The sequence below is a fragment of the Tachysurus fulvidraco genome, chromosome 13, assembly GCF_022655615.1.
Source record: "Tachysurus fulvidraco isolate hzauxx_2018 chromosome 13, HZAU_PFXX_2.0, whole genome shotgun sequence".
NCBI classification, from domain to species: Eukaryota; Metazoa; Chordata; class Actinopteri; order Siluriformes; family Bagridae; genus Tachysurus; species Tachysurus fulvidraco.
Genome location: NC_062530.1, coordinates 22,799,612 through 22,824,320, shown reverse-complemented (window position 1 = coordinate 22,824,320; position 24,709 = coordinate 22,799,612). Strand labels below are relative to the sequence as shown.

The window sequence follows — 24,709 nt, the reverse complement described above, 5'->3', positions numbered from 1 at the left end:
GCTGTGCGTGGAGGCGAGCCCAACTATCTCTAGTCGGTATCTCTCAACCTCCCGCACCAGCTCAGGCTCCTTCCCCCCCAGCAAGGTGACATTCCATGTCCCTAATTCATTCATTCATTCATTTTCTACCGCTTATCCGAACTTCTCAGGTCAGTGCCTATCTCAGGCGTCATAGTGCATCGAGGCAGGATACACCCTGGACGGAGTGCCAACCCATCGCAGGGCACACACACACTCTCATTCACTCACGCAATCACAAACTACAGACAATTTTCCAGAGATGCCAATCAACCTACCATGCATGTCTTTGGACCGGGGGAGGAAACCGAAGTACCCGGAGGAAACCCCCGAGGCACGGGGAGAACATGCAAACTCCAGACACACAAGGCAGAGGCGGGAATCGAACCCCCAACCCTAGAAGTTGAGGCAAACGTGCTAATCACTAAGCCATTGTGCAACCCTCCCCCACCCCCCCCACCCCCCGTCACAAGGGTAAAACAAAGAACCTTAAATAGATTATTAAAATTATTGAGCTATACAAATTTCCCTAAAAAGGAATTCCCAATGGTTCATAAACATTTTAGCTTTTTGAAGGGTTTCTGCTAGTAACCTTTTCAAGAAACCATTTGTTCTAGGGTTCCTTATAAAATATTTATAGTTTCCTCAGAGGGACAAAGTAAAGAAAACTTTAAGGTACTAGATAGGACCTTTTTTAATAGTGTTGCTTTGGATTAGGCTAAATCATTAAAGGTTTTTACCCATTAAATATTAATTTTAAATTCTCTCTCTCTCTCTCTCTCTCTCTCTCTCTCTCTCTCTCTCTCTCTCTCTCTCTCTCTCTCTCTCTCTCGTCTATCTTAAGGCATTGCATTACGGAAAGAAATGATTTTGTCTGGGCTTCCGCTTTTCTGCATTTTACACATGCTCTATACATTTGGAAGAAATAAGGGAACACATAAACCATAAATCTCAACAAACAAGATCATAAATTCTTTCATTCATGTATATAAGATCCAGAGTCAGCCCTGGAACACTGGATGGTAGACACAAAGTACACATATATACACAAAATGGCCCACCATAAGGCATCATATACACACTTACAGGTAAACACATTAACACAGTAATTCACACAAATGAAGTGGACCATCCACCATGTCACAATTCTGCACAGACAGTAACCAAAGCTCTGGATCGAACCGTGGAAACCTTCAGTTGTGAGATAACATTATCTAAAAATAGTTTAAATTTATTAATTAATTATGTGGAAAATTCAATCTCGTTGAAAAATGGAAGCATATAGATGGTCTTTTTTAATAGCATCGGAATTGTTAAAATATATTTGTTTTGAATAGACAGACTGGATGTTTTTGTTCTTGCCTCCTGGATAATTTGGGTTTTTTGTGGAGGTTTGGCATGTGGAGATTTCTCACAACGGTAAGGATTTAAGCTTCTGTCAAAGACAGTGTAAATGGTCAATGGTTGCAAACCCATGTGCACTCATTTGTGTGTATGCATGTGTGTAGTATAGAGAACGTACTCTCTTTATTACCCCATGTCCCACAGTTTCCATGCCATCTGTTAGACGTTACTGCAGATACAACATTACTTTCCACCAGACTGCTTTGGAAGGGAATAGGAGCTGAAGGACATTAAATGGTCCACACCAGCAGAGCTGTCACACGGTCCAGTCTACAGGATCAGAGCAGGTAGATCACACAGGGATTGGTCTTGTAGATCACTTCTCTGGTGCTACAGTCTACTTAGTGGCTGAGGAAAAAAATGAAAAGAAAAAAAAATGTACAAATACTGGACCACTCAATCCTTTTTAGTGTACTTATGTGTAAGAAACACGACGTAATAGGGGTTGCATAGGCATTTATTTTTATTAGTTGGCCAATAAAAAAAAAAAGCAAAGATTCAGGACTTTGCCAGTTTCAGTGAAGTTAAATGCTGATAAAGAGAAAAAATTCACCAAACTACACTTTTTTTTTTTTTTACAGCAATCCACAGGCTAATTTTATGTCAAATGGTTTCTAGGCAATTGAGTCTTGATTGGCCACTAAATCTGTGATGCATAAAGTACCATGTGAGAAGGTCTTAAAGCAGCAGAGTGGGATCGGAGAGGGAAACGCAAACCTGCAGCATGCAATTTTTATACAATAGCACTGAGCAATGCAAAGATTTGAACTATATTTGAAAAAAAAAAATATATATATATATATATATATATATATATATAAAGAATTTTTAATCTAAATGTGAAAACAAAAATATGCAGGAGGAATTCCTTCAAATTCAGACGTTAGCATTTCTTTAAAGAAATAAAAAATAAGAATAAAGATGCACACAGTCTAGTCTGACAACAGAACTGCTTTCACCTACTCCGAAATAACAAAATAAAATATTTATCCTGCGTTCTTTACCATTTCATAGATGTATCAAGTGACTCATCTACACAACTTTCCATCTTTCTTACAAACCATCACTAGAAAATAGAGAATCATTCGACTGTAAACTCCCTGTACTCCTTCAGACTGAAAGAAGACAGAAGGATGAACGGACAGGCTGTACAAAGCTGTTACCGTTTATTCAGCATGGCGTGGTAAACGTGCTAAATACATGTAAACGTCTCATCTGTTCGTTCTTGTGATCTGCTCCTCACTCCTCCTTAGCAAATTCAGTAGATGGCACTATCACTAATATAGCACTTACTGAAAGTATATCAAGGTAATTGAGCCTTTCCTATAATACTATAATATTTACAAGTGCATGGGTTTATGCTGAATACTATTTAGTTCATTAACCAGAGTTGTTAAATCCTTCCTTACGCTCCACTTTTCTCTTAGCACAAGTTCATTGCTTAACCACTAAAAGCTTGTTGCCTTTATACCGTTTAATCCCCTGTACTAGAGTTTGAAAGCAGATGCGGTCTCAACACTCTATAAGAAGCCACACGTCAGACATCAGACATCAGACGTCTGAGTTCAGGGTTCCTCAGAGACATGGCCTTTCTTATCCCTCTCAGTCCTAATTGCATGTATACCATAGCTTAGTGTTTTGCTTAACAGATTTTTTAGCACTAAATGGTCCCTTGTTTCACATCCTAGACCAGGATACAAGGATGAAATACACACCTCAAGATTGTTCGCTCCTTGGACTTGCTTGGCTTTACAGAGCTTCCATCAAAAGAGGTTGAAACTGTGGATATAATGTTTATGGATTTAAGAGAGAGAGAGAGAGAGAGAGAGAGAGAGAGAGAGAGAGAGAGAGAGAGAGAGAGAGAGAGAGAGAGAGAGATACAGAGAGAGAGATACAGAGAGAGATACAGAGAGAGAGAGAGAGAGAGAGAGAGACAGAGAGAGAGAGAGAGAGAGAGACAGAGACATTGCTGTTAGTGAGTCTTCTCCAATGGGCAAAAGTAAAATAAAAGTCAAGTCTCTAATGTCAACTCCAACAGTGCTAGATATTTTCTCTCCTTATGTGAATGCACGAAGAAAGAGACGTTTTCTTTGTTTGTATGCATAACGTACTGTATGATAAAAAAAAAAGACTACACTGTATCAGGACTGTGCATCATGTGTTCCAAATGATATTTGGTAAGGTGTGTGTGTGTGTGTGTGTGTGTGTGTGTGTGTGTGTGTGTGTGTGTGTGTGTGTGTGTGTGTGTGTGTGTGTGTGTGTGTGTGTGTCCATTTTACACCCATCGGTACTCAGTGAAACCTACATATGAGACTTCAAAGGGAACCAATTTCTAGTGCCAATCCAAATAGAAGTGTGTTTAAAGCACACACACACACACACACACACACACACACACACACACACACACACACACACACACACACACACACACACACACACACACACCCCTTCATTTTTGTTCATTTATAGTTATGTTTAATGTTGGGGAACAGCCTCTAAACAGGTTGGTTCCTTTCTCATTTGGACATCTAGTTTTCTCTCTCTTCATTATAAAAAAGACAAAAAGATGTTTCCCAGAAACCATAAATCCTTTTATCTCATTACAGCTTTCCCTCTGACTGTTACAAAGTGCTAGCACTCCTTCCAAAAAATTACAAATAAACATCTCCATCAAATTTGGTTCAAGTGCAGCAGTGTACGATGTTCTGTAAAAATGATCGCGTATTAAAGCACAAGGATTGTTGTAAACTCTAGAGATGGACTACAATCTAAGCTGCGGTTATAGAAAATGAAACACCTTTGTTCACATGTTCTGTGGTATAAAATCAGATACATAATCCTGTCTGCTTCAGTTCTCTTCTCTGAGCTTTAAAGTTTACTTGTAACCCAGTGCTTTAGTTTCCCTGCTCCTCATTAGTGGAATAAGCTTCACTCCATTCCTATGACAAAGCACCTCAGACTTCATTTAGGATAACACTTTATTACGGTCTCTGAACTTTTTTTTTTTTGGTACTGGAAATCTTTATATTACTTCTTGTACTTTTTTAACTTTTTGATGTATTTACTGTTGGACTAAAATTGCTTCTTTTTTTTTTTTAAATGACTATTTTTTTTTATAAGTTATGAGACTATAATTTTGTCCTTTTTTTTTTATTATTTTTTAAAAGTTATTTAGTTAGAATTTGTTTCCAGTTGCATTTTTCTCACTATTCTGTATGCAAAAAAATTAAAATATAAATAAATAAATAAATAAATAAATAAATAAATAAATAAATAAATAAATAAATAAATAAATAAAAGGAAACATAGAAATAGCAGAAAATTATGGAGTGAATATTGATTGGCTAATAAATAAACAAATAAATAAATAAAATTATTTTTTACAGTGTAGCCAGAAATCATTGCTCTTCCTGAACGCCATTTTGATACTTAGTCATTTGTTGAAATATATAAAACAACATTTTATTTATTTATTTATTTTTAAAAAAAATTTTAAGTACATTTTTAGCCAGAAATGTCCATAGAACAGTCTCCACATACAGTAGGTACACAACATACAGATGTCAAACACCGGGACAGGGCTAGGGATAGGGATTGGGGTTATGGATTGTCACAGAACCCCAAAATGAATATTTAATGAAATAAAATCAGAAATTGTGAATGCTATAAATCCTAAAGCTAAATCGAGAATGCTATAAATCCGATTTTTAATTGTTGGACTGTTGTTTGTACTTTAAGTACTTTTTTTGAACAGTAAACAGTGACTTTGGCTAATTTCTATTTTCTGATCCATACAAACAGTAACACTGTAGAGAGCTTAACATTTCCAAGTAGAAGGCTAGTACCCATGCTATTTTATACGTCTCAATTTACCTCATTAATTAACTTTTGTTTGTATTATGTTTTGTCTAAGCTTTGGCTCTTGTACCTAGTTGCCTTGACTCTGTGTGCTTGGTTCCCAATTTTCCTTCTAATAATTGAACAAAGCTTGATTAAATCTTTGGATTTAATTTCATTCTATTAATCCTGTCAAATGCAAATGTCTACATCACACACACACACACACACACACACACACACACACACACACACACACACACACACACACACACACACACACACACACACACACAGGTTTCCCATAATTCCAGAGGTGTGCGCATTAGCAAGTCACTTTCCTTTAAAACAATGGTGGCGTTTTTCTGTTATTCTGTGAATAAAGCAGCAATGATTTTCTCAGCTACTGTCACAGTCTGATCTCAGCTTCTCATTAATATGTAGTATACTGCAAAAATATTTTAGATATGTCAATTCATTTTATGTTCCATGCTCACTTCAGTGACGCTAGATGAACATAATCATCGAATTGGTATTTCATTGCAAACACCGAATTAAATCAGACGTAATTTAGTCACCAGTGCACTTTAGATTTATTTGTAATATTATATTAAAGAATTGATTACTTCTAATTATACAGTTTTTCATACTTCATTGGAGTTGTGCCTCCTGTTGTTCAAGCGCGAAACAGCACGGCTATATTTTGCTTTTGCTTTTATTTCAGTCAATCATTCCATGCATTCAGCTTTACAGACGTGTTATTACTATTTTCAGTCCATCAAAGATCCCCTGATAGGTTTGAATGGGATTTTCTTATCGATTAACATGCTAACCTGTACAAAAGTACAGAACAGGGATAGGAAACAAACAAGCAAATTAATTTCAATGGGTTTCTGAAGCAAGAAGTCTCATATACATTCGAGTGCAGCTAAAGGTTTCTAGAATATTAACTCTTATTTACGTATCATTTCAGACGTTTAGAAAAGGGTGGTATTTTGCTGCATGCACATGGTACATAGTCATGCTGGAGAAAACAAACATGTTACCATACAGAATGCCCTGGAGGGTTGTGACCATGAAGCAGTTTGCAGGTGCTTGTCTCCAGCAGCTGGTGTTGTGGTAGAAGGAATAGGGGTGCTGTTGTCAGGATTAGTGAAATGTACAAGTGTGTGTTGTGTGTGTGTTAAACACGTCAGCCCTCCTATAGTTTGTTTCCTGCTAGCTACCCATATGACATTGGCGGCGTGTTTCCATGCAATCTTACAGCTGTACCATCTGTCAGAAAGTTATTCATGCTGAATGTTTAAAATTAAAAGCGAGTTCTTATCTTATTTATATTCAGCAGAAGGAGACAAAATAGACACATGTACCTGACTATTACTGAGTTTGATGCACACAGCCCTCAAATTATCTTATTTTTTAACTGGAAAAAAAACTAGGCTTAGTCTTTCAACTAACTTTTAAGTCCTATTCGGACTGGATTAGTTTAAGGTGGGGACGTGGGGGTAAAGTAATTATTACCAGAGCTTCTCTGTGATTTTAGTCCCGTCCGAATGCGCCATCTCGGTAATCATTACGGACAGTAAAGAAAAATTATGTCAGTAAAGAATACGGCGCCTTTTACATTCTGTAAAAAGGTCCGGAAAAATGACCTCAGGTAATACTAATCCCGTCCGAATAGACCCGCTGTAAATATGTACGGTAAAATTCTGTCATTTCCTGTTTAAAAGTAGTTTTTGGCGCGTTTTGCAAGCATGGAGGCACTTGAAACAGGAAGCAACGTCATACGCACATGACGACAAGGAGGTTACTGTGGTGCTTAAAGTGAGTTACCCCTCCCACTTCTGCTAGTTTTACTGAGATGTCTTGTCCCGTGCGAATTGGCCAATTAATATTACAGATGCCCTGATGTAAAATTGCATTACTCCACGATCCCACGTAAAACTAATCCCGTCCGAATAGGTCTTTACTGTACACCAAACTCTCACCGAACTCTCATTTTGTGATATATGATGATGCTTCATGCACACAGGTTAAGAAAACCACATAACGTTTATGATGTTAGTTTTGGATGATTTAACAAACAGATTTACAGTATATTGATGAGACGATATGGGCCACACTTTAGTACTTAGCACTTTAAAATTTACAATGGAAAATTAAGTGAAAGCAAAAGGATCCAGTTGACAGAAGCTACTAATAATCAACGGCCATAAACCAGAGAATCCAAATAAGGTTAATAAATACGGAACAAAACAAACAAGCTAACATAAGTCTATAGAATGAATACATATTATCACAACCAACATTCATTCATTCATTTTCTACCGCTTATCTGAACTTCTCAGGTGTCAATGGGCATCGAGGCAGGATACACCCTGGACAGAGTGCCAACCTATCACAGGGCACACACACACTCTCATTCACTCACACACTCACACACTACGGACAATTTTCCAGAGATGCCAATCAACCTACCATGCATGTCTTTGGACCGGGGGAGGAAACCGGAGTACCCGGAGGAAACCCCCGAGGCACGGGGAGAACATGCAAACTCCACTCACACAAGGCGGAGGTGGGAATCGAACCCCCAACCCTGGAGGTGTGAGGCGAACGTGCTAACCACTAAGCCACCGTGCCCCAACTGTTAATATATTTTATGAATTTTGTAATAGCCTGGTTTATGAGTTACCTGATATGGCGTGAAAGTTTGGGTATGTTGTGTTGAACCGCACATAGTTGCTAAACACGTTACATTCAGAAACTAAAACTGTTAGGGCAAAACTTTCAGCCTTACATCTCAAAATCTGTTATCAGCTGCAGTAACTCACAAAAAAGATTTCAAATTAAACCGAAGACTGTTATTTCAATCTATTCTAATACATTTTCTCAGATCCAGCTGTCAATAAGAATTAGGTATGGAATCATTTCCGATCTCACCCTCAAATGCAGTTTGGATTAACAGTCAAAGAGAAATATGAATACCTTTATGGATTTATCATATGCGTGTGTACAGTGTTAGACATGCTTTTCAATAGTAAAAGCACTGACAAAACTAAGAGAGATAGAGAGAGAGATAGATAGAGAGAGAGAGAGAGAGAGAGAGAGAGAGAGAGAGAGAGAGAGAGAGAGAGAGAGAGAGAGAATAACACATTGCTTATAATAATCCCTGTCACCTGCATCTCCAGTGTCAATAACTATAGACTATAAACTGACCTTACCGCTATGGTTATGGAGACATTTAAGAGAGTGGTGTTGATCAATTTGAAGGTTTTTCCAAGAGCCCACGCTGGATCCCCTGTATTCTGTAAATAAGCCAAAATTCAGTTGATGGCACGGGTAAGATGGGGGGTATATTACCTTCTCCATAAGCTAGACCTCTCAGGGGTAGTCAAGATTTATACTGTAGTAGGGTTCTCTCACCTTGCAAATTGCTAGTAATTGACAACCTAGCCAAAACGGGGTACCATTTTGTGTTTTAACCATCGACAGAGGATAATCTCCATGGGAGTCTGCTGTAGCTCTGTTTGAGGATTTCAACTCAGGATTAAACACAAACCTTCCAGGTCTGCTCTGTAACTGGCACACAACAGTTTTCTGAGCAGGTGAAGCTACTGAATACATTTCCATCTGAACAAGACTCACACTGGGGGAAGAAGAAGATTCCTTTATTTGTCACATATACATTACAACACAGTAAAATCCTTTTTTAATACATGTCCCAGCTTGTTAGTAAGCTGTAGTCAGAGAACAGGGTCAGCCATGATACAGCACCCGTGGTTTTAAGGCCTTGCCCAAATGCCTGGCAGTTGCAGCATGGTAGTGCTGTGGTCTGAACCTCCTGAGATTCTATTCAGGGTTCTAACTCTGGAGACATTCAAATTCTCCAAAGTGAAAAGCCAACATAAGTATTTTTCCCAAAACTAATGGAAGACCAGCAGAAAATGAACATACTGTAACAGATGAGGAAACAGGAATCTTTGACTCCTAACCCTAAGGTTGTGGGTTTGAGTCTCGGGCCGGCCACGACTGAGGTGCCCTTGACCATGGCACTGAACCCCCCCAACTGCTCATGGGCGCTGCAGAATAAATGGCTGCCCACTGCTCCGGGTGTGTGTTCATGGTGTGTGTGCGTGTGTGTGTGTGTGTGTGTGTGTGTGTGTGTGTTCACTGCTGTGTGTGTATGCACTTTGGATGGGTTAAATGCACAGAATTCTGAGTATGGGTCACTTTCCTTTCCTTCAGTTGCTGCTGGCCCGGTCCTAGCCAGACAATGTTCTCAACAGCAGTCAGTGTCAGGCTCACAACCAATAACAGTTTGACCTATTGACATATAGGTTAGAAAGCTCATAGGAAGAAATGTGGCCAAAGTCTTCCAGAGCTGAAAGAGGCAGCGAGCAGAGTAAAATCAATGCTGACCCCTAGCACAAGGAACAGCACACATCTAAACTTCCTAACTCCTTCACTCAAGAATACAATATAAACAGCCCCAACATACAGTACACACCCTTGGTATGTCAGATGGCAAACGGTGCAGTAATTATCTGCAGTCTAACCCAAATCATGTAAAGATGGTAAGAAACGTTAAACACAATGTGTGTGAGGGGGTGTTGTGTTTTTATGCTCGTTTCTCAGTTGAAAAGATCTGTCTATGAATTTCTTTTAAACGGCTGCTATTTGGAGATTTGACTGCGCTAGTTAAAAGAACTGCCTGTTTTCTAAGTAAATACCAATCTTTAAAGGATTTTCATTTATTATATGGCTAAAGCTATTTGAGGCCTTGAACTTAAGATCCTAGATGTCAACTAATCACTCTGTCCTGTTCCGTGTTGCCTGCCTTTTTTCCCCCCTTTGAATACACGACTGATAAAAGGCCAAGGATACAGTAACCCTGCTACTGATGAGCCTGATTATTTTCACTGGACACTTACTTTAATTGGGGTTTTGCTCTGAAGATCTTTGGAAATTGTTAAGATATTCCACGGTTTAATAATATCAGGCATATTTCTATGCTCCAAGGCACATTTTTTTGTGTGTTATGTATGCATTTTTATTTTCCCACATGTGATTGCTTTCCCTAGACGAGATCTTGTATTCTCAAATGTGGTGCATGTGTGTTTTTCCCCCCACATATTTCTTACATAATCACCTGCTGATGTAATATCTATATGATTCTTCAGTAAGAGGTCCTCATAATTTGAGGCGTATGGTAGCTTAGTGTGGGCCACCAATCGGAAGGTTGTGAGTTCGATCCCAGGTCCACCAAGCTGCCACTTTTGGGCCCGTTAGCAAGGCCCTCAACCCTCAATTGCTCAGCTGTATAAAAATGAGACAACGTAAGTCGCTCTGGATATGCTGTAAAATTAGTGTACCAAATTAAAAGTCTGAACCAAATTGAGCAGCCAACCAATGACGATAATGGGGCCGAGACAGGACCGGAACAGAAGTATAAATAAAAACACGAACAAATGCATTTTATTTACTATGGTAGCCACGATGTGAACGAGAAAACCCATGACACGTACAAAGGTATAATCATGAAAATAAGTGAATAAATTCACACAAATCTGACAAAGAGCTCTAATTCAGAATCGGGGCTAATTTTACTCAGTCTAATCATAGTCTGAATAAATGAATGACAAGCTAATTAAGTTCTTTTTTTATGACATAGACAAAGAGGCATATATAAACACGACTTGCCGTGTGTAAAAAGTTAATGGGATGTCTTTTCTAAGAGGCAAATAGACCATAAGGACATTGTGGTCTTAATGATCTGTACGAGACTCACCTTGTGATGTCCACTGGACTAAGTGACTCTTTGAGTAATATTAACCATGAATTAAAATGCCCTATTTAATCTGACAGTTTAAATGGTAGAAGTAATAAAACAACTCTGGGTTATAAAAGAGGACTATATAACGGGTTCAGCACAGAATAGTGCAGTTACATCCCTCTCTTTCATTCACATGTGAATGCATAGGAAGAGACTACTCATTGAATTTCATCTTTGATTATGTGAATAACTTCTCTTTCTGTATTTCTCTAGTTTTACCATCTTTTCAGTCTTGTCTCTTGCTCTCAGTGATAGATTAGAAGTGGCCATTGAATACAGGGATCCAGGCCTGTGTAATTACCTGCATGTCTCTCTGATTCAAGCTGTTGGGATGGAAGGATGAAATGCTCAGCTACTGACAACTTGTTACTTCTACTCCATTTTCATGCACATGCAGGGCTTAAATTAAATGTTCCTTCTGTGCTCTTATTAGTGACATGATGACGCGATTAAACTTGACACTTGTTAAAAAAAGGATAATGAAATTATAATGTTTAAAGATGACTAGACAAGGAGTTTATTCTCAACTTCAGGTTCAAAACAAGTGTCACATCAATACATACAGTACATATTTTAAAAGGATGGGTTTTGTTTATTTAGTCATTGCCCAAACTAATCATTCATCATTACATACATCCAGACGTCGATGTATTTTCTGAACCAATTTTCTTATGCATGTACATGGGGAGCACCCATGTAACACGATTGCCTCGCACCTCCAGGGTTGGGGGTTCGATTCCCGTCCTCGCGTTGTGTGTTTGTGGAGTTGATTGGCATCTCTGGAAAATTGTCTGTCGTGTGTGATTGCGTGAGTGAATGAGAGTGTGTGTGTGTGTGCCCTCCGATGGGTTGGCACTCCGTCCAGGGTGTATCCTGCCTCGATGCCCGATGGCGCCTGAGATAGGCACAGGCTCCCCGTGACCCGAGAAGTCGGATAAGCGGTAGAAAATGAACGAATGAATGAATGTACATGGGGACCCTGGAGTCTATTCCAGGGGACTTTAGGCACAAGGTGAGGGACATCCTGGAAAAGATGTCAGTCCATCACAGATAAACGAATCATTCATGTTTTTACATCAGGCTACTGAGTGCTGCAGGAGATCATGAGTATGAATGAGAGAGATATTGCACACTCTCTCCTCTAGCAAATCGTAGGAGTTTGGAATCTTATATATGCAAAAGAGGGCACTGAACACTTTCCTCTGTGCATGCTATTCTGCCCTGTGATGCAGCATGAGCCGCAGTTTGAAAAGACTCGACTTAACATGTCTCAGAGGAAGCACACTCTCACCCTCCCTGGGTGGTAGCTGTTGTATAATAGAACAGACATAACTGGTGGTTGGGAATAGGCCTAAACCGACGTAGGTAGAAAATAACTGAAGCATATCTATTAAAAATGATAGACAACTATAATTAGTGTGTTTGATGATGGTCACCTGCACTCTAAAAGATCTATAGGATGAATTTTCGATTTTCATCTGCAATACATTATGTGAATAGTTTTGTTTTTGGAAGTGTATCACCCTTCATCTTCAGTCCAATCTACTTTACAACCCTGAGTTCCTAGGCTTATTGTTCTAGGGCAGGGGTCCGGAGCCGCAAGTGGCTCTTTCTTTCCCTCTGCTGCGGCTCCCTGTAGATTTGGAAAATAAATATTTAATTTAAATTTATTTTATTTGTTAGTTAGTTTTTTTTTTTAAATGCCATTTTAAATTCTAAGATTATGATGATCTTGTATTCATTGAATTTTTTTGTCGCTCAAAATATGCGTCATAACTGCCGACTTGTGAAATCCGACACACAGAAGCAGATGCATTTTTGGTGTGCTGAAGCCGGCAAGTTAAAGTTTCGATGTCATGAATTACGGAGAAGATTCAATTAGACATTGAACATTTTATTTGAAAGTAACCTCAGCGTCTTTTTTTCTTAAGGTTAGTTCAAGCTGTTCAAAATATTTTTGTTTGCCTGCAGAAATAAAATTGCGTTTACTCGGTAGCGGTTCATTGATTTCATAAATGCAACACACTACAGTTTTCTCTATACTTTCCATAAAGGTAAAAAACCTTTTTTCTGTGGGAAACGGGTCCAAATGGCTCTTTGAGTGTTTAAGGTTGCCGACCCCTGGTATAGGGAAATGCTTAAATGTTCTATATAATTTTACAGCAGAGTATATTAGAGAGACAGCTCCAAGAGGAACCTTTGAAATCATGCTTTGGTTGTGTAGGTGTGTTTCTCTAATGAGTGCTTTGTTTAACATAGTCGTTTATAGCACTATGATACCTTTAAATGCTTGATGATCTGTAAATAACATAGAGAGTTATGTACTGTATATTTATACTGTATATGTATATTTATTCTTTCTTTTTTTGATGTTTGAAATTTGTGCACTGTATGTCTCATACAGCTCTTGTATTAGGTCCTAGTCCACATTGTTGCTCTTGTGACATCAAATTTCCCCTTGAGGAATAATGCACCACTCGAGTCTACCTGGACTGGCGATCCGTTACGTAAACGTAATGTTATGTTACGTTTTTGGGGAAGGCGTGGCTTAATGGTTAGAGAGTTTGACTCCTAACCCTAAGGCTGTGGGTCCGAGTCTCAGGCCGGCCACGACTGAGGTGCCCTTGAGCAAGGCACCGAACCCCCCCAACTGCTCCCCGGGTGCCGCAGCATAAATGGCTGCCCACTGCTCCGGGTGTGTGTTCACGGTGTGTGTGTGTGTGTGTGTGTGTGTGTGTGTGTGTTCACTGCTGTGTGTGTGCACTTTGGATGGGTTAAACGCAGAGAACGAATTCTGAGCATGGGTCACCGTACAGTACTTAGCCGTATGTCACTTCACTTCACTTCACAAAAAGTGAAGATAATAAATGTTGCTCGAGTTACGATGATTGGCAGGTGATTTAATGTGAATATCGAAGACTCCAGATCCAGCTGTTTGGTTTTTGAAAAAGTTTACTTTTTAAAATAAAGTTAAGAAAACAAGTTACAGCTTTTTTTTTTTTTTTTTTAAAAAATCGGAATAAAAGTTTGAAACAAGTTTGTGTGTTAAACATTTAATTAGCTCATATGAGCACTTGTGGAATTTTAAGAACTCTCTGAGTAAGTGTATAATGAGGCCTACCACCTAAAAGAACATACTGTACTGTACACACACACAGAGAGAGTTAGAAAGTGAGAAAGAGAGCAATGTTGTACATGCTAACACAACACCACTGGATAATGATAGTTAGAAAAATTCAGAGCTGGTCAGATCTAAATAATTCCACTTTACATGCACTGGAGAGGAAAATTTATTCTACCAGACAGGTTGGATTTCAACTTGAGATCTGTCATAAATATGTTAAAAATGTATAAACATTCTATTATTTTATTAAAAGCTCAAACCCTTTTGATGCTCAGTACAACCAAGGCTGAACTTGAATGCAATTTGACTACTACTTTTTTTTTCTTTTTTTTATTTTCATCAAGCTCAAATGATCATCATTTGATTGAAAAGAACTGATCTCTAGCTACTGCAATCAGAGATAAGGACTCATTTATAAGTGCATGCTTCAGTGCGACAACTTGCCACTTGTTGGTATTTCAAACTGGTTTGAAAATAAACATGCATTTTAAATCCATTTGCACTACAGCTCTGTTAAATTCTTGTTTCTGTTCTGTAAAACAGCGGTTCTTATAGGAGTCGTGGAAATAGTTCAGATCACAAATTTACTGTACATTAACCCTAATATATTTACACAGGAACCTGTACGGCATGCGGTCGTAATGAACAGATTACAGATATATATAACTGTTGGCATATTTGGAGCTGTTTAATGTTTTATGATTTATGGAAGGAGTCTCCAGTGCCTGAATTTTGCAGCAGTTAAAGGTGATGCTTAAAGAGATTTGTGCTCTCTGGTAACGTGTCATGCGGCATTGTTTGTCTTATTAACTTCAAGAGAAAGATAAAAGAAAAAGAGGCTGGTGAAGGAACATATATAGTGTTAGTAGTATGTATATATATATATATATATATATATATATATATATATATATATATATATATATATATATATATATAGTAGCGGGGGCACGGTGGCTTAGTGGTTAGCACGTTTGTCTCACACCTCCAGGGTTGGGGGTTTGTTTCCCGCCCCCGCCTTGTGTGTGTGGAGTTTGCATGTTCTCCCCATGCCCTGGGGGTTTCCTCCGGGTACTCCGGTTTCCTTCCCCGGTCCAAAGACATGCATGGTAGGTTGATTGGCATCTCTGGAAAATTGTCCGTAGTGTGTGAGTGTGTGAGTGAATGAGAGTGTGTGTGTGCCCTGCGATGGGTTGGCACTCCGTCCAGGGTGTATCCTGCCTTGATGCCGGATGACGCCTGAGATAGGCACAGGCTCCCCGCGACCCGAGGTAGTTTGGATAAGCGGTAGAAAATGAATGAATGAATGAATATATATATATATATATATATATATATATATATATATATATATATATATATATATATATATATATATATATATATAGTTGCTATAACATGAGTAAGTTCCATGGTGACTTAGTTCTGGTTAAAGGTTGGAATGAATGGATGGATGGATGGACGAATGGACGGATGGATAGACAGATGGATGCACAGACGGATGGATGGTTTGACGGATGGATGGATATCGTACTATATTATGCCAACCAACGTGTTGCATTCCTTAAAGGTGTATTGCTAACATAAATGTCATTTGTAATAAAATATTTCATTAACACAAAACACAAAATACAATGATAATGATAAAGGTATCATTAAAAGGTTACACATTTTTTGGGTTGATTTGTAAGTATTTGCATATCAGGTTTCAGTATGACCTTTATCATGACCAGATAATTGCTGGGGTCTCACAGGATGGTACTGGCTGCATCCTCATTAGAAATAATGAAAACATGGTCACCTTCAACCCATAATTGTATTTCATGAACCACAAACGACTTTTATTCTCAGTTTTTCACTGATTTTTTATTTTTATTTTTTTTTAATTACACCATTTTTTTGCTAGGGGATTACTTTTAAATGCAGTGGCCTGTGCTGTTCTGCATCAGAATCACTTACTGAGTCCTGGCCTTATCTTCCAATCCACTCCAGCTAATCATTTCAGGTTGTAGTTGTAATGTCTAGTAAAGCCCATTTCTAGTCCTGTTTATCAGACTGTCATAATTATGCTAGCTTAACTATTATGAAACTAGCTTAAAATTATGAGATACCAAATATTGATTTTGAAATGCTAAGTTATAGATATGAAACATTATCTTATACTAGCATGACATCGTAGAAAGAAATGATGATAGATATCATTCTAATTGGTAAATATGAGATAACAAGTAATAACTATGAGATGCTTAGAAATAATTCTAAAATACTATCTCAAAATTCTGAGATACTAAATGATACTATTAGGATACTTTTAGATACCCAGTCATACCTATTTGACCTAGACATAATGTCAAGATATTAATTTACAATTATGAAATGAGTTATAGCTTCAATAGGCAAAGTAATTAATGGTGAGATAACAAGTCATCATTTTATACTGTTAATAATTTCAAGATAATTTCTAGATCAGAGTAAGCGAGCCAACGTATACACATGCCTTGCAATATTTCTAAAGATGCACATGCTTTCTTACACATTCAGACTATTGCTGTTTTGCACAATTCATTTCAATACCTCATATTACTACTGTTGTCGTATTCAGTGTTCATTCCAGAATTTTTACACATATAATGCACTTTATGTGACTAAAACTAACTTACTATGTTGTTCTATGTAGCTTTGTTTTTGTTCTACAGTATGTACTGTAGCACCATGGTCCTGGAGAATCATTGTATTTTTTTCACCATGTACTGTACAGCATCAGTTATATATGGTTTAAATGACAATAAAAGCTTCTTGACTTGGCTTAAAAGCTTCTTGACTTGACTAGAGCTTTGAAACCCGACCCTATTCAAACTCCTTCCCAGTTTAAATATCAGCATCACTTTTGAAATTAAATTGAATCCAAGTACCGCTGATACAGAATCTCCAATAATTTAGGCCACATTGTAACACTGCATAAGATTGGCCCAGAGATGGATGTGTTGTTTTAAGAAATAAAGAAAAAAAAATAGCTATCAGATACACGCGACTCCCTCTGGAGGTAAATCACTGCCCTGGCATGCCTGGTGTACTATAGTGAGTCGAGGGTAAGAGGGCACTGAGTCAGGCCGACCCTGCCGAGGACTCTATTTCCAGATCTACTGGCCCAGATGATGGGTTTTTCCACACGGCTGCCCTCAGCCACAAATAGAGAGTGTAGTGTAGGAATCAGCAACCAGTCACCTACTGTCTATAAGTCTTTCATTCTCTCAAACTCTTTCATTTCCATCTCGATTCATGTCTCACTGTATTGCTCCCAAGCTCAAGACCTTTCCAATGGAAGTGATGTACGGCCATGCACATATTCGAGTACAACCCGAGTGAAAGCTATCCTGATAAGCCCCACTCACACACCTCGCTTCTCGGCTTGACTGGGGAGTTTTTCATATGATCTCAGGATGTGTGATAGCAGAGTTTAGCGCTCAAACCAGTGTCAACATTTACGCTGCATAAATAAAGAAGTGATCTCATGCTGGCCCGGCGTTCCCCTCAGACAGGTGCTGGTTAACAGTGTAAAGTCAACAGTGTGGCTGCACAGCACACAAACTCCTGTTTACCTTGTGATTATTGCTAAATCTAATCCACACTGCTCCACTCATATAAAAGATAACACAAGAGTTATGCCATAACCTTTCAGCAATAAAGTAGGATTATTACATTTGAGAATCTTCTTCTTCTTCTTCTTTTTTTCCCCACTGAGTGATGGATTGCATACAGTATAAACCACAGGAACAGAAGCCACGGAAATAAAGTGGCATGCAATTATTTCACCCATAGGCCCTCATGGAAAAGAGATTATATTCTCACAATGCTGACCAAACTGGTGTCCAAGATCAAATTTGCTCTAACTGTGCTTCACAGAGCCTAAAACTCTCTAACATTTTATATAACTGGTCAATCGAGGGTTAAGGGCCTTGCTCGAGGGCCCAGCAGTGGCAGCGCACAAGCCTTTCAGTTTGCTGTCTGAAATGCTGCTGATGCCTTTCTTCTCAAACAAATCTCATGAAATGTTTTATTGAACCGATGAGAATATTGATCTTTCGTTTCATTCTGAAGTTATAAGAAAAGGCAGAAATGCAAACGCCTTCATTTACATATGCAAATTCAACCCTCATCATTAAACACTGCCATATCACAAGCGTGCCGTGGAGTAGGCTCGTTAGGTATAGTCTATATGTAAATGATAAAAAATACGTTTAAGGATGTCATGTGAAGCACATATCCTTCTTACTACAAAAAGAAAAGCATATTCATATTTTATAAAATCAAATTAGGTAAAAGTACAAAATTTGATTCAGAACAAATAGAAAAAGGAGGAAATGTTTTAATAGCACTACTGTTGTGGGGTGTGAAGTCTAGAAATGTGCCTAAGACCCAGTTATTTTTTGTGTCATAGTAATAATAATAATAATAATAATAATAATAATAATAATAATAATAATAATTCATTCATTCATTCATACATTTTCTACCGCTTATCCGAGCTACTATCTCAGGCGTCATCGGGCATCGAGGCAGGATACACCCTGGACGGAGTGCCAACCCATCGCAGGGCACACACACACTCTCATTCACACACACACTCACACACTACGGACAATTTTCCAGAGATGCCAATCAACCTACCATGCATGTCTTTCGACCGGGGGAGGAAACCGGAGTACCTGGAGGAAACCCCCGAGGCACGGGGAGAACATGCAAACTCCACACACACAAGGCACATCAAACTCCCGACCCTGGAGGTGTGAGGCAAACGTGCTAACCACCAAGCCACCGTGCCCACAATAATAAAAAAAAAATAATAAATATATATATATATATATATATATATATATATATATATAAACCATCAAGTATATGAATAAATAAATAATAATACAGAGGAAGAAGCTAAGTTTAAACCCAAACCAGGCAGTTACTAAGGATGAATAAGAAAACACAGTTAATACATTCTACCTCAGCTCACATTCACAGTGTTCTAGCAATATATTCCTATATGGTTACATCTCTACCTTTGTACCTTTTGATTGATATCAAATTTACCCCAATTGAAAATTTGTGAATAAAATCATGAGGCTGCTCTTTAACAAACCAGAAACAGAGACTGCCATGAGACGGTTTCACCAATCTGTATTCACATATTATACTTTATAATTTGTAAATAGATTTTTTTTCCATTCCTTTTTGTACAATGCATTTTACTGTTTGTTTGTCGTTTTGTAAAAAGAATGTTACTGTAAATTCTATCCTGTTTTATTTGTTTCTATTTTTACGTCATAAAAATATATATGAAAATTTAGATATGAAAATTCTATATGAATTTTTTTTCTATAAAGATGAAAGATGAGCATTTCCTATTAGATAGATACATCAGGTTAGCAAGCATTTACATTTTTTTAGCCAGCGTCCACATAATCCTTGCTACATCATGAAAATGAAGATGATAATTACATGAACTGTAAGAAAAGATTCGAAACAACTTTCATATTCACCACAGGCTAGATGCATTTACACAGACTAGAGATATTTTTATTTAAGCTCCATCTGTATGTGACTCACAGATGGTGGAAGGGGATACTTTTAAAACATAATAGCTTTAAATTGGCAGTAGCTAATTAAGCTGTTACAGAATGTGAAATATAAGCATACATTGCAGTATAATGAATATAAACTACGTCGAAAACGAGAAACTAAAAGCCTAAGAACACGCTGTCTAATCAAAGCACAAATTACTCAAGATACACAAGATGTACAAAAACTACATCAAAAAGTGAAGAGCTGCTTATCGGTTTGGTAATTGAACGAAACATGGTATGACTCTACAGCTTAAATGACTGAGACAGAAATAATTAGAAATCACAAATGCAGCTGCTGATCTTAAAGTCCATATGAAATGCTTTTTAGCCGTCATTTGTTTCCATATGTTGAAATAGTGTTCCTACTTAAACAGGAAGTCCGAATGATGTTCTGTTGCACAGCTTGACTGACTTACACGACAGTCAATAGCATTGGATATTTTGATATATGCCACATGATAGCTTAGATAGCTAGCTAGCTAAATATGGACAAAAGCAAAGAGATAAACAAAATCTGTTACTAATTCTTGCTGAATCATTGCTTATGAAGACAGATTCACATTCCTGCTCAAGATTAGACTCACAGTACACACTTAGAGGTTAATACACCTGTATTATATAATACAAGTGTGTAACACATAAAGTGACGTGACATACGGCTAAGTACTCAGAATCCGTTCTCTGCATTTAAACCATGCAAAGTGCACACACAGCAGTGAACACACACCCAGAGCAGTTTGCAGCCATTTATGCTGCGGCGCCCGGAGAGCGGTTGGGGGGGTTCTTGCTCAAGGGCACCTCAGTCGTGGTATTGCCGGCCCGAGACTCGAACCCACAACCTTAGGTTTAGGAGTTAAACTCTCTAACCATTAGGCCATGACTCCCCCCTAACCGCAACCTCATACAAATTTCATCCTCTTCACAACAAAGAAGCTCCAACCAGATTGTCCTGAACCATCTGTCCTCAAGCATCTTTACTATTAACCTTGCAATGGGCTAACAAGTTTCGACTGTAACTCAGGACCCACTTTTGGGGATTGAACATAAATGTTTTAGAAACCAATTACTTTGAACACAATGTTGGGTCTTATTATGAATAATCATCAATTTTTGATCATTTACATTTTGTTTTAATCTATCGCTGAGATCTCTTGATATAATGCATTACTACATCGTAATAGTTTCATTATCAAGCTTCTGATAGATTCGATTTTAGCCTCGCATCTAATATTATTACCAGCTGTCACTGAAAGTGAGTAGGAAAGCAGAAGTCTGCATAAAAAAAGGAAGGCAATGTAAGACAATTGTGTGTAACACTGCTGAAATTCTCAGGTCTATCGGCTCTGTCTAGTAGAGTGAAACTGGGAAAAAAAACAACATCCAAACTGTTTGTGCTAAATCCCCCTAGTATACATATTCATGTACATGCAGGTATGTTGGTGGGCAGATGTTTGTAAAGCTTGGCATGTAATAACTGCCCATTTTCACAGAAACAGAATAATAAATCAGACAATAATATCTTTGGCAATAAAGTATGTATGAGTTACATAACCTGAAGCAATGTCAAAGGTGGAGAATCAAAATCCACCTACCTACATTTCAGTATGGTACTACCACGCTAGCAGAATTCTTTTGGAAGAAATGTGCAGCAAGGGAGGCTGTAATACCTGTTGTCTACGTTGTGAGCTCTGAGCATTGTCTTTGTGCTTGATTTACCAACCCCAAACAACACATGTTAGTTGATACGCCTCCTTGTGCTGTTTAAGTAGAGAAATTAATGTAATTATCAGAGCCTACAGATTAGCAAGTTCTCAGAGCCCAGCAGTGGGGCTAATTAATTTACCTGCAGTGATTACCGTTCACTTTATTTTTGGATAAAGGAAGCCGTCTCTCAAAAAAGTCCACGTATCGGTTTTAACATGCTAATGCATTGCTTATATTATGCAGATTACACAAACTAATCTCTTGTCATGTGTTTGAAAATGTATGTCTGAACAAAGAAACCTCTTCTGTCCACTGAAGCTGGTTAGGCTTCCCAGACTCTGGGTATCCGAAGAAGGCATCGATTTCAGTGTGACTGCATAGCTACTGTATGCATTGTCAGTTTCTTTGAAACGAACCCAGAAAGACCCGTGTGGTAAATGCTGCCAAATGCTGTAAATGTAAATGTAAATGTAAAGACCGTCTTAGACTGACACAGGATACAAGTGGCATTATCAAGTTCAGCGACAAAGTGAACAGAGGTTTGCTAACAGCCTACACGATATTATTCGTGTCACAAAGGAATACTTCAAACCGTCACGATTAACGGTCTTGACAGCATGTAATTTAACAATAAAAATGTAATTGGAGATCATTTTACACACCCTGATGATTCTGCATTTATCTCTAAGCAGTTTGAGGTTGAAGCGAAGGATTGGTGCCAGAATGATAATTAAGTTCATCACCTGCCAATTCCTATGTCAGAATGCAAGACCTTTAATCCCGAGTGAAACAGACATAAGAAAGAGAGACACAGTGTGTGTGTGTGTGTGTGTGTGTGTGTGTGTGTGTGTGTGTGTGTGAGAGAGAGAGAGAGAGAGAGAGAGAGAGAGAGAGAGAGAGAGAGAGAGAGAGAGAGAGAGAGGATGTTTAGAGCTGTCTTCTGATAAGGAACCTATTAAGCAGTTTCCAGGCTTGCTCTAGTGAGCGTTGTGAGTGTTGGCTAAATCAGTAGGTTTCACAAGGTAAAGACAATTCACTCCACACTAAGGAGAGATATAAATGTCTAAGATATCTAATGCTGTGAACATGTCTAAAAAAACTGCAATGGGTCCTGTCTAGTGGAAGGAGTATTGACATGATATGTCAGTTAAGACGTGAGATTTGAGATTTCAATCGAGATCCAAAGCTTCCTTCAACCTTTTAAATGCATGTTACGGCATTCATGTTCATTCAATGTTTAATCCTCACTTCTCAACAGTTCCTGCTTTGATCTCTAGGATTTGTTGGTGGTTCTCCATTTTCCTGGGTCCTGAGTCCCTGTGTTTTGATTCACCGTATATGGCCAGAGCTTGTTCAGAGATATCCTCCAGGATGCCTGGTTTCCTCTTGTTTACTTACTGCTCTCCATTTTCCATAATTATTATTCATTATGTGATATTTCCTTGTGTTTGACCCTTGTCTTTATCTTTTTCACTCTTTTTTTTTTGAGAGATTTGCCCTTCTCACTGATTCTTTCTGGGTATCATTTTGCCTGATCAACAAATTTGAATTTTGTTTGAAGTTCTGTTTCAAATTTTAAAAATAATACTTCTGTGGTCTTGTTAAACCTTCCACATATGAAAAACGGATCGTGATCGGCTGCTCTAAATCGCCTCTAGCTATAAATTCGTGTGTATGGTTGTATTCCTGCGTTGTCCCCATTGTTCCTGAGATAGTTTGTGACCCCCGCCATGATAAGGTAGTTATTGAAAACACAATCGTGTTCTGTTTTGTCTTGAGAGAGCAAATTATTACTGTGAAGCGCAAACTGGAAAAATAGATTTAGGTTTAGAAAAATATAAAGATGATAAACTTAGGGTTTATCTAGTTTCTTCATTTCTATCACCAGGATGCCACTGAATTTGAGATGAAGCCCACTTTGTGAGATATAAAAAGTGTGCTGGCAGTGACGAGATCAATGTTACTGTTGAGAAGAAAAAAGGGTTGAACAGTGTAGGAGTGAGACAAAGTGAAGGAGACAGCTAGATAGAAGCAAAATGAAAAATAACTCCAAGAACCATCACCTTGATGGCCTTGGCAATCATACACAGGGATTTTCAAGACACCATAGACTGTAGATTCACAAACAGGCCCTGAGTCCTGAAATGCAATAGCGGTGATTGATTCTCCCTGCTGGACAGATAAGTTTGCTACGGTTGGCATTCTGTGGAAAACAACCAAAGATTTTGGGAAAGAGAAAGAGGCAAAACAATCTGGCAGTATAGTGTGTTAAAGCTGAAAAGAATTGGATGTGTGTAGTTCTTCACGTGCCAGTGTTTAAATCATGATACAGTACATGTGCATTTGGACAGTGGATTCTTTGTTAGATGATTTTAATTAGCTAAAATGCTCATTATAAGCATGAAACTCGTTCATTTTGTGTCTTCTCAGAACATTTTCTTCAAACCTTTTATACTGCAAAACTTCTGATTAAAGCTTGCTAAGCTAAAATCAGAACCAGCTTTGCATAAAATACGCCACGTTTGACAAACGCACAAAGGACTTCGAAACGGTCTGAAAAGTACATCACCATGGACACTCAAGAGCAACGTAAGCAGCTGGAACCCGGCCACAGATCTGTATAGAGTCGCCGCTGAAACACGGCATTACAAACAAACGCAAGCAATTAGGAGACAGGAGGCAGCTGCATCACCAGGAATGAAGGGAAGGTGTTTCAGAGTGTTCATTACACTCCCGGGTGACAGGGTCGCATCAGATGTGTGTCTCTGTCAGTGTCTGTGTCTGAGTGTATTATCTGTAGAAGCTCATTAGCTCAGACAGGGCAAGCTGTAGCAGATAGGGTAACACACGTAGCAGTCGCTCATTATGGGGTGTCGGTGAGGGCTACGGTATGCATCACTATGACACCACTGTCAAGGGGCACCTGTGGAAATACTGAGTGTCTATCTTCAGCTCTCTGCTTCTGTGGATACATCTTTGGCATCTCCTGTAATAATGAAATGACAGCATAATAGATGGCCTTAGAGAGATGATGAGGAGGCCTGAAACCTGGCAACACTGGCACTTTCATCCAACGAGATAGCCATGGGATATAAAAATAAAACGAAATATATATATATAAAATGAGGGTCGAAAGATTCTGGGCCAAGTAACTGACATGGGAGGCAT

The 24,709-nt window shown here is 38.4% G+C and overlaps 1 long non-coding RNA gene across 2 annotated transcripts in view; it reads right to left on the bottom strand.

Annotated features, from left to right (window-relative positions):
- LOC125146161 overlaps nt 1–21,522 on the bottom strand; it is a 40,800-nt gene extending 19,278 nt beyond the window's left edge. Inside the window, exons 1-3 of one of the 2 annotated variants that reach the window (XR_007144635.1) lie at nt 21,430–21,522; nt 3,138–3,201; nt 1,553–1,770 (exon numbers count right to left, since the gene is read on the bottom strand). This is a non-coding gene — a long non-coding RNA (uncharacterized LOC125146161). Of the gene's footprint in view, nt 1–853; nt 1,771–3,137; nt 3,202–21,429 lie in introns of those variants that run through there. The other variant, XR_007144634.1, reaches the window with a different exon arrangement.
- Between the last annotated feature and the right edge of the window lie 3,187 nt (nt 21,523–24,709).